The following is a 15,118-nucleotide window of genomic DNA, read 5'->3' as shown; positions in this document are numbered from 1 at the left end:
TCCCGCGGCTGATTACTAAGCCTTAAGCCGCAGGCCTTAGCAAAGGGACTTGGCCAAGGTAACACTGTGGTTGCCTGAGAAAAGATCCAGATGGCCTGGTTCCTGGCACACTCGATCACCCAGTCCCAATTCAACAAGTGTTTATTGAGCTCCTGTAGATGTGTGCCCAGAATTGTGCAATGAGCTTTAAGGAAAATGAACCAAGCAGAGAAAAATAGTCCCTGCCTATAAATCTCACCAAATCTTGAGAATTATAGGCAAGGGCTACCAGGGTACTCAAAGCTGCTGAACACGTAGAGCTGTTTTGTACTCTGGGCTGTGCCTAGCATTATGCATTCTGCCTGGAATGCCCTGCCTTTTCTCCCTTGCTAATTTTTAAAGCCCCAGCTAAAACGTTACCTCGTCTGTGAAGCCTTCCCTGACTCTCAGAGGAGACTTAGGTATCCCTGCTAATACTCGGTGGAAAGGGCACTTAACTTGCTCAATTTAAATCAGCTTACTAGGTGTCACATACTGTTCTTTCTTCCTCTCTATCTGTAGTCTAGACAAGTGGTTCCAGCTCTTAGGTGCATACTTTTTAAAAAAATATTCAGAGGAAAACACAAGATTGCCAATTTTAAATTTTGCCAACTGAACGCAATTTTTAGATCTACTATTATTTTGTAAAAAGAAGCACATTTCCATATAAAATTATGTAAAACTTGAAATCTAAGAATGGTTCCGCTTGGCTAAATGGGTTAAGAGTTTTATTTTTTTAGGATGAAGCACAGCTTCGCCGCCTTTTCAGCACAGGGACCTCTAACACAAGTTGCCTCTATGCTCTAATACCTGGCTCTACATCTATAAACTGCCTGCCTGCACTTCTGTTTCTGCCATCTAAACCAGCCTTTATAAAGGAATTCCTGGAGTTCTAGTTCAACCAATAGAACTAAAGCTTTCCCCATCCTGTCGAAACTGTGCAGCTCTGACCAATCAGAGAGGCTCTATTATGAGCAATCAGAGACAAGGGGCAGGACTTCTGTCTATATAAGCCAGCTCCTCTCAAGCTCCTGCTTTAAGCACTGTAGACTTCTCTCTGGAGTAAGACAACGTAGACCAGCTGTAGTCGAAGCACTGAAGGATGGCGCAGACCATCGTGGAGCAGACCTGTCCAGCTGAAGAGCGTCCTGGTCCCCAGCACCGCCTGGCCCCTAGGCAGACTGTTTTAACAGTAGCTACTCTGTACCACTATTGAGCAGTTCGATAGCAGTGCTGTCTCACAGCCATGCTGTATTACTTTCAAGCTGTTTGCACTAAATAAAGTTTCCTTCTCCACCATACCCCAAATTGGGAGTTCTTGTTGACGTTTGAATTGGTGCCAGAGATGATGAGTTGAAAATAAGGGCGTTAGTAATCTCTCAATAAGTAATTAAATATACTTAATCTTGGGAAGGCCGAGCATTTCTTCTGGTTGAACAGCTTTTTCCCATGCAACTAATCAATAATAACAGAATAAACACAATAGTCACTGGTATTTTTTTTATACGTGAAAGAAAAAATTTCTCCAGGGGCCGCTGGAAAACTCGTAAAAATAGCTTTAGGTACAAAAGATACCCTGATAATTATTTAATTTTACATTTAAGGTTCAATCTTAGAAAAGACAAATAAAAGTTGTCAAGATATCTGAACACTTAAAACAGGACAATTGGGATGAGAAACAGTATTTGGGTATTAATAGAAAGTAACAAAACATTTAAAAATAAAAATACTGATTCCAAAATGGCGGTGGAGTGAACAGAACCTACACAGACCATCTCCCTCAACCAAACTGGAATTACAACTATAACACAAACAAATCAATGGGGAAAAGCAGCTTGCAAGGACCATATAACCAGGGACACTGACTCGATCCTGGTAGGATTGTGAAGGCGCGAGACGGGGGTTGGGACCCACTTACAGCAGCGGCCTTAGCCGGGAGCTGCACCCTCGGGTTAACTCCCAAGCGGCTCCACAGAGCAGAGCCGGGACAGAGGCTAAAAAAACCACAGCCACTCACCTTGGACTCTGGCAGAGGGAGGGCAGAATGGACTGGAACTGTGAGGGGACACTCGGGATTTGGAGGGCGCTCAGAACATTTGCTGAGTTGCTGCCACGCAAGACAGTGGCCATCTTGCTCCTTCCCAGCTCTCTGGAGAGAGGCACCAGCCCCTCCCTCAGAGATACAACCCCACCCTGTGGGCCATTAAAATGCTAATTGAGGCTCATTAACACCCAGCATCTGCCCCACCCTTGGGAAATCCCCTTATGCTGAGCACCTGAGGGAGTTTTTCAATCAACTGACAACCCAAAACTCTTCAAGTAACCTCCACTGCTACCTCCAGGCAAAAAGCTAGAGAATAACAGCACCTTTCCTGGGCTAGCAACTTTAACCAGGAAAGTAAGACTTGACAGTGGTGTTTAACGTGGGTCCTCCATCACTCATCTAAACCCAGGAGAGAGAGCCACAAACAGCAGAACACCAAGACCCAAAGGGAAAACTTGACAGGCTCCAAAGCCCACTGTGATAGCCAAAATGGAGAAACACAGAAACAGAAGCCAAATGAAAGAACAAGAGACTTCCACTGAAGATGAGACCAATGTGGAGCAGTTATGCAAGTTAACAGAGCTGGAATTCAGAGGCATGATCTTGAGGAAGCTCAACAGGATGAGTAAGGACATAGAGATGCTGAAAATAAACCAACTGGAAATTAAAAACCACCAAGAAGAGATAAAAAATGACATATCAGAAACAAAACACACATTGGAAGGTCTAAAAAGCAGATTAGAGGAAACTGAGGACCGGATCAGTGAATTAGAATACAGGGTAGAAAAAATCAACGAATCAGAAAACCAAAAGGAAAAAAATGATTTAAAAACAGAAAGACAGCTTAAGAGAACTGCGGGACAACTGGAAACGTAATAATATTCACATCATAGGAGTCCCCGAACAAAAAGAAAATGAGGAAGAGTTAGAGAATATATTCAAAGATATAGTGACAGAAAACTTCCCTAATTTGGTGAAGGAAGAAGGCATTCAAGTTCAAGAAGCACAGAGAGCCCCAAGTAAGAAGAACCCAAACAGGCCCACACCAAGACACATAGTAATTAAAATGGCAAACATTAAAGACAAAGAGAGAATCCTAAAAGCAGCAAGAAATAAGCAACAGGTTACCTACAAAGGTAACCCCATAAGGCTTTCAGCTGACTTCTCACAAGAGATACTACAGGCCAGAAGGGAATGGCATAAAGGAATCAAAGTCATGAAAAACAAGGATCTGAATCCAAGACTACTCTACCCAGCAAGGCTATCATTCAAAATGGAAGGTCAAATAAAGAGCTTCCCAGACAAAAAAAAAAAAAAAAAAAGCTAAGGGAATACATTAGCACCAAACCAGCACTGCAAGAAATGTTAAAAGGACTACTGTAATTAGTAGAAGAAATAGGAAGAAAAATATAACCAAACTAAACAAAAATGGCAATAAGCAAGTACATATCAAAAATCACCTTAAATGTAAATGGACTGAATGCTCCGATAAAAAGACACAGAGTAGCTAATTGGATAAGAAAGCATGACTCATCTACATGTTGTTTACAAGAGACCCACCTCACAACAAAGGACTCGAATAGGATGAAATTGAAGGGATGGAAAAATATTTTCCAAGCAAATGAAAACCAAAAAAAAGCTGGGGTAGCAATACTCATGTCTGATAAAATAGATTTCAAAATGAAGGCCATAACTAGAGACAAAGAAGGCCACTACATAATATTGAAAGGATCTATCCAATAGGAAGATATAACCTTGATAAACATATAGGCACCCAATATAGAAGCACCAAAATATATTAAAAATCTTCTGGAGGACTTCCAAGGACAAATCGACAGCAATACAATCATAGCAGGGGACTTCAACACCCCGTTGACAGCACTGGATAGAACCTCTAGACAAAAAATTACCAAAGAAACAGAGACTCTAAATGAACCACTAGATCAAATGGATTTAATAGATACCTACAGAGAATTACACCCCAAAACAGAAGAATTCACATTCTTCTCAGGTGCACATGGGCCATTCTCTAACATTGACCACATGTTAGGACACAAAGCAAGTCTCTACAACTTCAAAAAGATTGAAATCATATAAAGCATTGTCTCAGATCACAATGGCATGAAACTAGAAATCAATTGCAACAAGAACATGCAAAGGCATCGGAACACATGGAGGCCAAGTAGCATGTTATTGAACAATAAATGGGTTACTATGGAGATCAAAGAAGAAATTAAAAACTTCCTGGAAACCAATGAAAATGAACACACAACAACACAAAGTCTATGGGATGCAGCAAAAGCAGTTCTGAGAGGGAAGTTCATAGCACTACAGGACTACTTCAAGAAACAAGAAAAATTTATAATTGACTGTCTAACCTCACAACTTAAAGAACTAGAGAGCAAACAAAAAGAAAACCCCAGAGCAAGTAGAAGGAAGGAAATAGTAAAGATCAGAGCAGAAATAAAGGACATAGAGACCAAAAAAACAATTCAAAGGATCAATGAAACAAAGAGCTGGTTTATTGAAAAGATAAACAAGATTGATGGACCCTTAGCTAGACTCACCAAGAAACAAAGAGAGAGAACCAAAATACACAAAATCAGAAATGAAAGAGGAGAAGTAACAACTGACACCACAGAAATACAAAAGATCGTTAACAGCTACTATGAACAACTAAATGGCAACAAATTTGACAATCTAAGCGAAATGGACAAATTTCTAGAAACACACAGTCTCCCAAAACTGGACCGGGAAGAGATAAAAAACTTGAACAGACCAATAACAACTAAGGAAATTGAAGAGGTAATCAAGACTCTCCCAGCAAACAAAAGCCCATGCCCAGGTGGCTTCACGGGGGAGTTGTACCCAACATTCAAAAAAGAACTAACACCCATTCTCCTCAAACTATTTCAAGAAATTCAAGAAGAAGGAAGACTTCCAAACTCATTTTATGAGGCCAGCATAACTCTAATTTCAAAACCAGAAAAAGACACTACATAGAAAGAAAACTGCAGGCCAATATCCCTGATGAACATATATGCCAACATCCTGAACAAAATACTAGCGAATCAGATCCAGAAATACATCAAAAAAATTATTCACCATGACCAAGTGGAATTTATCCCAGGGATGCAAGGCTGATACAATATTCGCAAATCAATAAATGTGATACACCACATAAACAAAATGAAGAATAAAAACCACATGATCATCTCAAGAGATGCTGAAAACGCATTCGACAAAATCCAGCATCCATTTCTGATGAAAACGCTCAGCAATGTGGGAATAGAGGGATCATATCTCGACATAATAAAGGCCATATATGAAAGACCTACAGCCAACAACTTACTCAATGGACAGAAACTAAAAACATTTCCATTAAGAACAGGAACAAGACAGGGATGTCCACTTTCGCCACTCTTATTTAACATAGTACTGGAAGTCTTAGCCACAGCAGTCAGACATGAGGAAAAAATAAAAGGAATCCAAATTGGAAAGGAGGAAGTGTAACTATAATTATTTGCAGATGACATGATATTATACATAGAAAACCCTAAAGACTCCATCAAAAATCTACTAGACTGAATAAATGAATTTGGCAAAGTAGCAGGATACAAAATTAACGTCAAGGAATCAATGGCATTCTTATACACCAATAATGAACTCACAGAAAAAGATACTGAAAAAACAATCCCATTTACCATCGCAGCAAAAAAAAATAAGATACCTAGGAATAAACTTAACCAAAATGTAAAGGACCTATTTGCAGAAAACTACAGAACATTGAAAAAAGAAATAGAGGAAGATATAAAAAAGTGAAAGCACATACCTTGTTTATGGATCGGAAGAATTAACATAATTCAAATGTTCATACTACCCAAAGCAATCTATAGATTCAATGCAATTTCTATCAAAATACCGATGACATATTTCACAGAACTAGAACAAATACTTCAAAAGTTCATATGGAACCAAAAAAGTCCCTGAATAGCCACAGCAATTTTGAAAAAGAAGGACAAAGTAGGTGGGATCACAATACCAGATATCAGGTTATACTACAAAGCGACTGTAATCAAAACAGCCTGGTACTGGCACAAGAACAGGCATATAGACCTGTGGAACACAACTGAAAACCCAGAAATGGACCCAAGGCAATATGCTCAATTAATATTTGACAAAGGTGGCAAGAGCATACAGTGGAGTAAAAACAGCCTCTTTAATACATGGTGTTGGGAAAATTGGACAGCTACATGCAAAAAAAAATGAAACTAGACCTTCAACTTACACTATACACAAAAATAAACTCAAAATGAATGAAAGACTTAAATGTGACCCATGAATCCATAAAAATTCTGGAAGAAAACATACGCTACAAAATTTCGGACATTATACGCAGCAGAATTTTCACTGATGCATCACCCAAGGCAACAGAAACAAAGGAAAAAATGAACACATGGGACTACATCAAACTAAAAAGCTTCTGCACAGCAAAAGAAACAATCATCAAAATGGAAAGGCAACCCGCTGTATGGGAGAACATCATTGCCAATGATATATCAGATAAGGGGTTAATTTCCAATATATGGAGAGTGCTCATACAAGTCAACAAAAGGAAGACAAAGAACCCAATTATAAAATGGGCAGAGGAACTGAATAGACACCTCTCCAAACAGGACATACAAGTGGCTAAGAGACATATGAAGAGAAGCTCAACATCACTAATCATCAGAGAGATGCAAATTAAAACAACAATGAGGTATCACCTCACACCTGTCAGAATGGCTGCCATCAACAAATCATCAAACAGCAAGTGTTGGTGAAGGTGTGGAGAAAATGGGACTCTAATACACTGCTGGTGGGAATGCAGACTGGTGCAGCCACTGTGGAAAACAATATGGTGTTACCTCAAATAATTAAAAATTGAACTTCCATTTGACCCAGTGAATATATCCTAGGAAGCCTGAAACACCAATCAGGAAGAATATATGTACCCCCATGTTCATAGCAGCACTATTTACAATAGCTAAGATCTGGAAACAGCCCAAATGTTCATCAGTAGACAAATGGATAAAAAAGCAGTGGTACATATACACAATGGAGTACTATGCAGCTGTAAGAAAGAAATATCTCTTATCCTTTGAGACAACATGGAGGGACCTGGAAAGTATTATCCTAAGTGAAATAAGCCAAGCAGAAAAAGACAAATACCACATGATCTCACTTATATCTGGAATATAATGAACATAACAGTATGAGGAATACGTTAGACCCAGAAACATGGAAGTATGGCTGACAGCCCTCAGAGGATGGGGTGGGGGGGTGGGAAGAGATAAAACACAGTACTTGTATGCATATCCAATGGACATGGACAACAAAGCCAGGAATGGGGCGAGGGGGATGGGGAGGGGGGTGCCAATGGGGTAAAAAAGGAGAAACATCTGTAACAAAAAAAAAAAACACTAAAAATTAGAAAAAAGAAAAATAAACAAGAATAAAAATACTGTATAAGGTAATGTGATGATCAAGAACCTTAGCTCTCATAAGAGGATATTTTTTTCTCTTAAGAAAAAACAATGTTTCTTAAGGATATACTAGTCAACATAAGCACAGACAATTATTGTGGTAAAACATGGAAACTTTTTTGTCTAGGCAGATTACAGAGATTAACGCTTCATATTGCAGTTTAAGGAAATAAACAGTAAACTACCAAGTGTCTTGTACTGTTCCAGGCCCTGAAAATATAAAATGAATGTGGCATACCCTAAACCTTCCAAGAATTCACAGTCTAGGTAAAGAAGCAGGTAAGATAGATGGAGTGGGGGGCAGGGATTGTTATTTAAGTATCACATACCCTTTCTCCCTGTTATTTCTAACTAACAAAACCTTATTTTCTTGGGGGGTAGTTATGTACCCAGATGAGAAAATTTAATTTCCCAGCCTGTCTTTTAAATTAGGGTGCCCATGTGATTAAATATAGGACAGTGGTATTTGGGTGGAAGTTGTTGGGTGGGGCTTTCTAGAAAGCTTCATAATTTTGTCTGTCTGTGTATATGGAAGCACTGGTGTGGGGGAGTAGGAGTAAGGGTACCTATGAGGCTGCTAAACATGGGGGCCATTTTACATTGCCTTCTTACTCATTCTTTTGCAGGTACGGATGTGATAGTTGGATCTACAGCAAGAATGTTACATTGAGGAAAACTTGAGCTAGTAAGGCAGAGCTTGATTTTGCAAAACAGCAGAAAAATGAAAGGAGGCGCCATAATAATATTGAATTGCCCATCTTTGGATTTCATTTATGTGGTAGAGAAACAATGGGTTCTTAATGACAGCTAAACACAATTGCTAACTGATGCAACATATAATACAGTGAGATACAAGGAAAGGATGAGTTCTACCTGGGAGAAAGGAGATGTGGAGGGATTCACAAAGGGAGTGACATTTGACCTGGGCTTTTAGAATGTGAGTAACTATCTACTAAGTTGGGAAAGGTGTGTATTTTAAATAAAACACCAAAGTATTAAAATTCTATATAATTTGTGTGGTAAAACTGATGAATTTTGAAAAATAGATGGACTTCGAAACCATTTTTGATTAGCAATGGGTGATGTAACGTTAGTCATAAGCAATCATTGAAACTCTTAAGGGTTGATGTCCAAAACATTGATATTTTGAGAAATATCAATCAAGCGGGCTATTATAATAAAATGTACATATCTGCCCTCATATAACTTTCTTATTTCTAAAAAGAAAATAAGATATATTGTTCCCCTGTGTAATTATATCTATTCTAATGTTTAAGTACTTTAAAAGTTTAAATGAATGGGTGATTCACCATTCTTCAATTGTTCTTACCAAACCTTCAGTTATCCGTTGTTACAGATAAGTTAGGAAAGTCATATCTCCTGTTCAGTATACATGTGTGTTAAAGAAGTACATGTAGTACTCTTTCCTACACTATAATGACAGTCTTGTATGCAACTAAATCACCACACAAGACCTATAAATATTTTTATTTATTTGACTAATATAAAAATGGTTTTTCAGAAACAACCAACATTTCTCACATCAGAACATTTTAATTAATGATATTGTTTTCTTATGAAATAAAGAATATTTATTTCAGTTCCATTGGGAAAATCAAAAGCAACAAATTAATAGGCTCTCTACAATGTGCCTTTTTGGAAGGAGGAATTAGGGAAACAGGATAGGGCAGGGGAAACAACACAAATCCAGTTGGAGACCAGCTTTAGCCCGACCCCACATGGAATGCTGGGGTAGGATTTGCATGACAGAATTGGTCCACTTGAGGCAAGGTGGCTGGCATTATGTACCCTCATTATTAATTGGTCAATGATTGCAGGTTGCAGCGCTGTGTGGGGAGTGGGGATATTGTAGAGAACTGAAGCTCTTATTCTCCAGAGTACAATTCTCCAGAGAAAAGAGCGGTTGTAGTTTGCAGCTAGCACTACCTGCTGCTGAGGGGTGGGTCTATCTGCCTTGTAAAGGGGGCCTAAACTGGTCATCAGCAGTGTATGAACACTACAGTATAGAAGCATTGTCAGGGGTGTTAGAACCCAAGATCAGCCCTTAAGAAACATATATCCAAAACATACTACAGAAAGCACTGCAAAACTTGGACATTTAAATTATGTGTGATGTGTTTTCTGAAAATATGTTATGAAAACAACTAAAGATGTTGGGAACACATCTCCCTTTTTAACATTGGATTTAGGAAGATCCTCTCCCCTTGCCTACTCTCATTGCTAAGCTTCAGCAGCTGGTGGTGGCTTCCATGATTTTTGCCCATCAGTGGAAGCACTGGATTCATTAGGAGAATTTAAGACAGATGAAGACTTTGGAATGGGGATAAAGGGTTTAGGGTGAAAGGAGCTGTAAAGGCAGGGTCTTTTGTTTGTGTCTGAGATCTGTACCCAAACCTCCCCTCCCCTCGTTTATTTCTACTGGCCCTAAAGGCACCCATGTCTGCTGTTTTTCCTCTGTCAACACTTTTGCTTTGCACAACGAATTTTATCTTTCCTGGCCTCTGGAACTGGACTTTTCACAGCTTTACCACTATGTTGACACTTTCTAATAGTTTGACAGCTAGAAATATGGGGAAAATAAGTAAAAAAAAAAAAAAAAAAAAAAAAGTCTTATGTTTTTCTTTTTTCTTTTTTTCTTTTTTAGCTTACTCACTTTAAGTAAGACCAAGCCTAGAAATATGTGCTATTGTTGGGTGTTGGGGGAAAAAGACAAGATGTTGATTCTTCTGCAATTCAAGCCCAGAGGAGTGCAGGGTAGTGGATTCTGAAGTGCAAAAAGGGAGTGAAATGGTCAGGGAACTACAAAAGTAGTACAGTGATGGGGACAAAGCAGTGCGTGGTTTACCAACACCAGCTTTCTCCTGAGAACAACATTGGGGATTGCCTGAGGATAAATTGGGAAGTGGCAATAGGTGAATTGGGCAGCAAGAATAACAAGACCCTGGGTACTGTAGGCTCTGAGGGAAAGGAGGGGATTCTTTTCTTGGTTTAATCTGTGAAAGGGGAGATTTCCCTTTACTCTTGGGCTGAGGTAGAAATACCTGATTCTGTGGACTGATAATGTGGAAATTACTACCACTTTGGCTGGAGTTGGGGTGGTATATTGAAGAGTCTCTTGGTACTGTCCTAAAACAAGCAAAATCTTTTTTTTTTTTAAAGCAAAATCTTTCATAATATACAAGCTTTGCAGAATGGTAGGATTAGGTGGGGATTCTGCACCTTTGTCTCTGGTGGCCTTAGGTAGTGTTGGCAGAAAGGGGGCCTGTGTAGCACATTGGGGCATAATAAAGGAGCTTGTTATTGCGATTGCTATTTTAGTCATCTTCATTGCTGCCAGCCTTTAAGGGAGAGAGACCCTTGCTTTATTGCCTGCTTCCCTTCTGGCTCTGAAGAGAACCTAATTTTCTTATATGGATAATGAGGCAACTCTTAGAGAAAAAGCACAATAGAAAATAATTGATGGTTGTTTTCTTGGTGATATTTGAGAAGGGCCAAGACATCTTAATTTAAGTCTTGGCTCTATTTGTTACAACCTCTGTGAGCATGGGCAAGTTATTGAGTTATCTGCTATCTCACTGATCTGAATTTTCTTAGCTGCTTTAGAAAACCAAAGAAAAGAGGAGGAGAGGGAAGGATAATACTTGTAACTACTACCAATAATTGTGAGGATTAAATAACAAAAAATGGGTTTAGAGCACTTAACCTAATACCTGGTCCACAGTGCTCAAGTGTTAACTATTATTATAATTTATTATTTATTATCTAGATGGTCTTAGCTGAGAATACAGCTCCATCAAAGTCAATGATTATAATTTCTGTTTTAATATACTGCTTAACTTTGTGCCAGGTAATGTCCTAGATGCTGCTCACATGTAAACTTTTAAAAGCACACTGCATTTCAGGGAAAGGCCACAGACTGAGCTGCCATTCTCCTGCACTGTGTATCTGTTGGCTGAGATGACACTTATCAAGGAGTTACTGAGATATTTTCAACCACTGGACTGATACCTGCTCTGTCAATTCAAAACTGTGCACCTATATCATCATCTGCATCTATACTGACCAATCAGAGCCGCTCAGTAACAACCAATCAGAATGTGAAAAAACAACAAACAGGACAGTGCTATTCCAGTTAATCAGACTGCAGACTTAGATTCTTTATTTGCATAGAAATGGATTAGTCAGGAACCAAGTCTGGAACTTTCTCTATAAAAGGTGGCCTTTGTCTCCTTACAGATTTCATTTCTCCAGTTTGCAAACTGTTCTTTTGAATAAAATGTATTTGCTTTCCACATTCTGATTTGGGGCTTTTGTTGCCATTAAATTGGTGGCAGTAAACTTTTGTTGAGAGTAGTTACTACCATTATACCTATTCTCCGGATGAAGAAGCCAAGGAATAGCATGCTTAAATCACTTGCCTAAGATTCCACGGTTGGATAGTGGTAGAGACTCAAATGCAGAAAGTCAGGTTTACAAAGTCTGTGCTCTTAACCATTGAAGTATGCAGTTAAATAGCTAAGTACCAAAAGGAGATGAGGCATGGAGGGTAGAAGGGGCACAGGTTCAAGGTGAACAGTCAGAAACTTTAGAGTTTGGTTTGATCTGGAAGCTTAAAGGCATCATTATGAACATTCATGTTAATTTACGTAACAAGTTAAGCTCCTGTTTAATAATGATTGGTCAACGTACATGTCAATTGAGAAAAGGTTTAATACATGGTTATGCTAAAGGAGACAGGCACGGTCTTTTTGTCTTTTTACAGATGAATGACGCGGATCTTTGAACCAAGCAATTTTCGTGCAAGATCGATGGGCTTGAAGGGGTTAATGGGGGGGGGGGAGAGCGCTTAGGCGAAGAGGATTGTGGGAGCTACGTTGTACGTGGGCGCCTGGAAATATCCGGTGTGCATCTCTATTATGACCGTCCCTACGTGAGGGCCACATGCAGGCAAGGCACCGCCACTGGCCACTGGCACCGCAGGGAATCTCCGAGGACGCAAGACGGTGGCCGTGGGCAGCCGCTGGCATAGCAGACGAGGCGGAGGTGTGTAGCACTTCTTTGGGCTGAACGCGGAGGCACGTCTTTCTTCCACCGCACAGGGAGACGGGAACGGAAGTAAGAGGGGTGAGGAGCACTGGGAACTGACAGACTGACGGACAACCCGGCGGCGAGATTTGATGACGTTGGTGGTGGAAGGGGGAGATGTAGCTATGTTGTGTAGGTGTTGTTGAGGTGTGTGAATTTTCCGCTTGTTTGGGGATGGGGAACACAGCGAACAGATGAATGAAGAGTAAAGTCAGGGGGGTGAAAATGTGTTATCGGCTGGGCACCAGCACATATGAATCGTATTATACGGGATGATTTTATTGGGCCCTTGGTTTAAGATTCTTTTATTTTGTTAATTTTAATTGAATTTATTGGGGTGACACTGGTTAACAAAATTATACAGATTTCAGGGGCACAATTTTACAGTACATCATCTGTACATTGTATTGTGTGTTCACCCCAAGTCTAGTCCATGACTGTTTATACCCCCTTTACCCTCCTGTACCTTCCCCTACAGACTTACCTCCCCCCCTCCCCCCAGCAGTCACCACACTGTTGTCAGTGTCCATGAGTTTTTTCTCTCAGTTCCCCCCCATTCCTCCCTTTGATGGGTTGATTGATCCCCTTTAACAAATTACCAAGTACCTGCTCTGTGCTGGGTGCTGAAATAGAGGCTCTAGGTGACAAAAGAAATTAGCCTTTATCCTTGATGTTTACAGCCTGTTAGTTATTATATGCATTTGGAGACAGGCAATTACAATACAAGGAGACAGAGATAATACATCAAGTGTTTTTGAAAATCTACTAGGGGCCACCGAGCTCACCTGAATGTGTACTCTGGAATGGTCTTTGATAGGATGATTTGAAATATCTTTTGAACATAAAATAAGCAGGGCAAATCTATGTGCAATTTTCTCCCAGGAACATTCCCTCCCTGCTTAGCTCAGGTGTGCACTTACCTGGAGAACTGAATAGCACTTCAGGCCCAAACTAGTTTGTTACTAGTGAGTATTTGTCCACCACAATGGCACCTCCAGGATCTCTGCTAAAGAGTCAGACTTAACTGAGAGCATGGCGTTCCCTTGCACATGGAGCCCACAAGCTCTACAGAGTAGGATGCAAGGGCTCTTTGGCCTAAGCATTTGAAATATTTCTGTGCCACTATTTGGTTTTACAGAAAACTCAGTTCACAGCAGGGAACTGTGTAGTCATCTGGAATCCTAAGTAATATTTTTAAACTTCTGAATCATCAAACCTGCTCCTTTGTTTACTAGAGAAACAATAGTGTAAGTCAATATTTCTCAAACTTTCCTGGGTATCAGAATCAGCTGGAGGGCTTGTTTAAAAACATTGCTGGGCCTTACCACAAAGTTGCTGATTCAGCAGGTGTGTGGTAGGCCCCCAGATTTACATTAGAAACAGGTTCCCAGGTGATGCTGATACCTCTGGTTCTGTGACCACACTTAGAGAACTACTGGTCTAAATACAACTGATGTTAGTAAACTAGAAAGGATATCTCTTAGGAAGACTAGGCAAACTTCTAAAGGTTAGATAGACATGCCTGAATTAAGTCACAGTAAATATGAAATAAAATGGCTTTGTTTGTTTGTATATTTTGAATGGATGAGCAAACATGAATCTTCCTGAACTAAAAAAAAAGGCAAGGTTTGCCTGTTTTACTTATAGGTGCCAGAGTTCTTCCTACCATAAATTGTTTAAAAAACAAATTAGCTATGTTCTTTTCAGATGTCTTGTTGAGTTATATACAAGTAGGTAGTTGTTTATAGTGGAACTCATACCCGACTTCTGTCATTACCAAAAAAAGAGGTGTTCCTCATTTCTGGTAATAAGTAGTTTGAACTTTAAAAATGGAAAAAAGCCTGGTCAGGACACATGCCTGGGTTGTGGGCTCAATCCCTGGTAGGGGGTGTGCAGAAGGCAGCCAATCAACATTTGTCTATCACATTGATGTTTCTGTCCCTCCCTTCTTCTCTCTAAAAAATCAAAAAACATTTAAAAATGGAAAACAGTTATAAAAATCTATTTGACACAGAAAGATTAGTATAAGAAGTCAGAAATGAGGTGTGACGAGTAGTTAGCTTTTTTCATCTTCAATGAAAACTCTCCTCAGAAGAAACAATTAGTTTTTTTATTTGTTTTTCTTTTTATTGATTCCAGAGAGAGAAGAAGGGAGAGGGAGAGATAGAAAAATTGAAGAGAAAACATTGATTGGCTGCCTCCTGCATGCCCCCCACTGGAGATCGGGCCCACAACCTGGGCACGTGCCCTGACTGGGGCTCTTGGTGCATGGGTCCGATGCTCAACCACTGAGCCATGTCGGCTGGGCGTCAGAAGAAACAATTAGTTTATTCACTCTATATCACAGAGGGAAACAGAAATCTTACTCTGTTAAGGTTTAACTTGAAACCCTCCCTTAGGGATTAGCCTAAACAGTCTCCTGGAG

The sequence above is a fragment of the Molossus molossus genome, unplaced genomic scaffold, assembly GCF_014108415.1.
Source record: "Molossus molossus isolate mMolMol1 unplaced genomic scaffold, mMolMol1.p scaffold_m16_p_2, whole genome shotgun sequence".
Classification (NCBI taxonomy): Eukaryota; Metazoa; Chordata; class Mammalia; order Chiroptera; family Molossidae; genus Molossus; species Molossus molossus.
Note: the sequence above shows the minus strand (reverse complement) of the source record.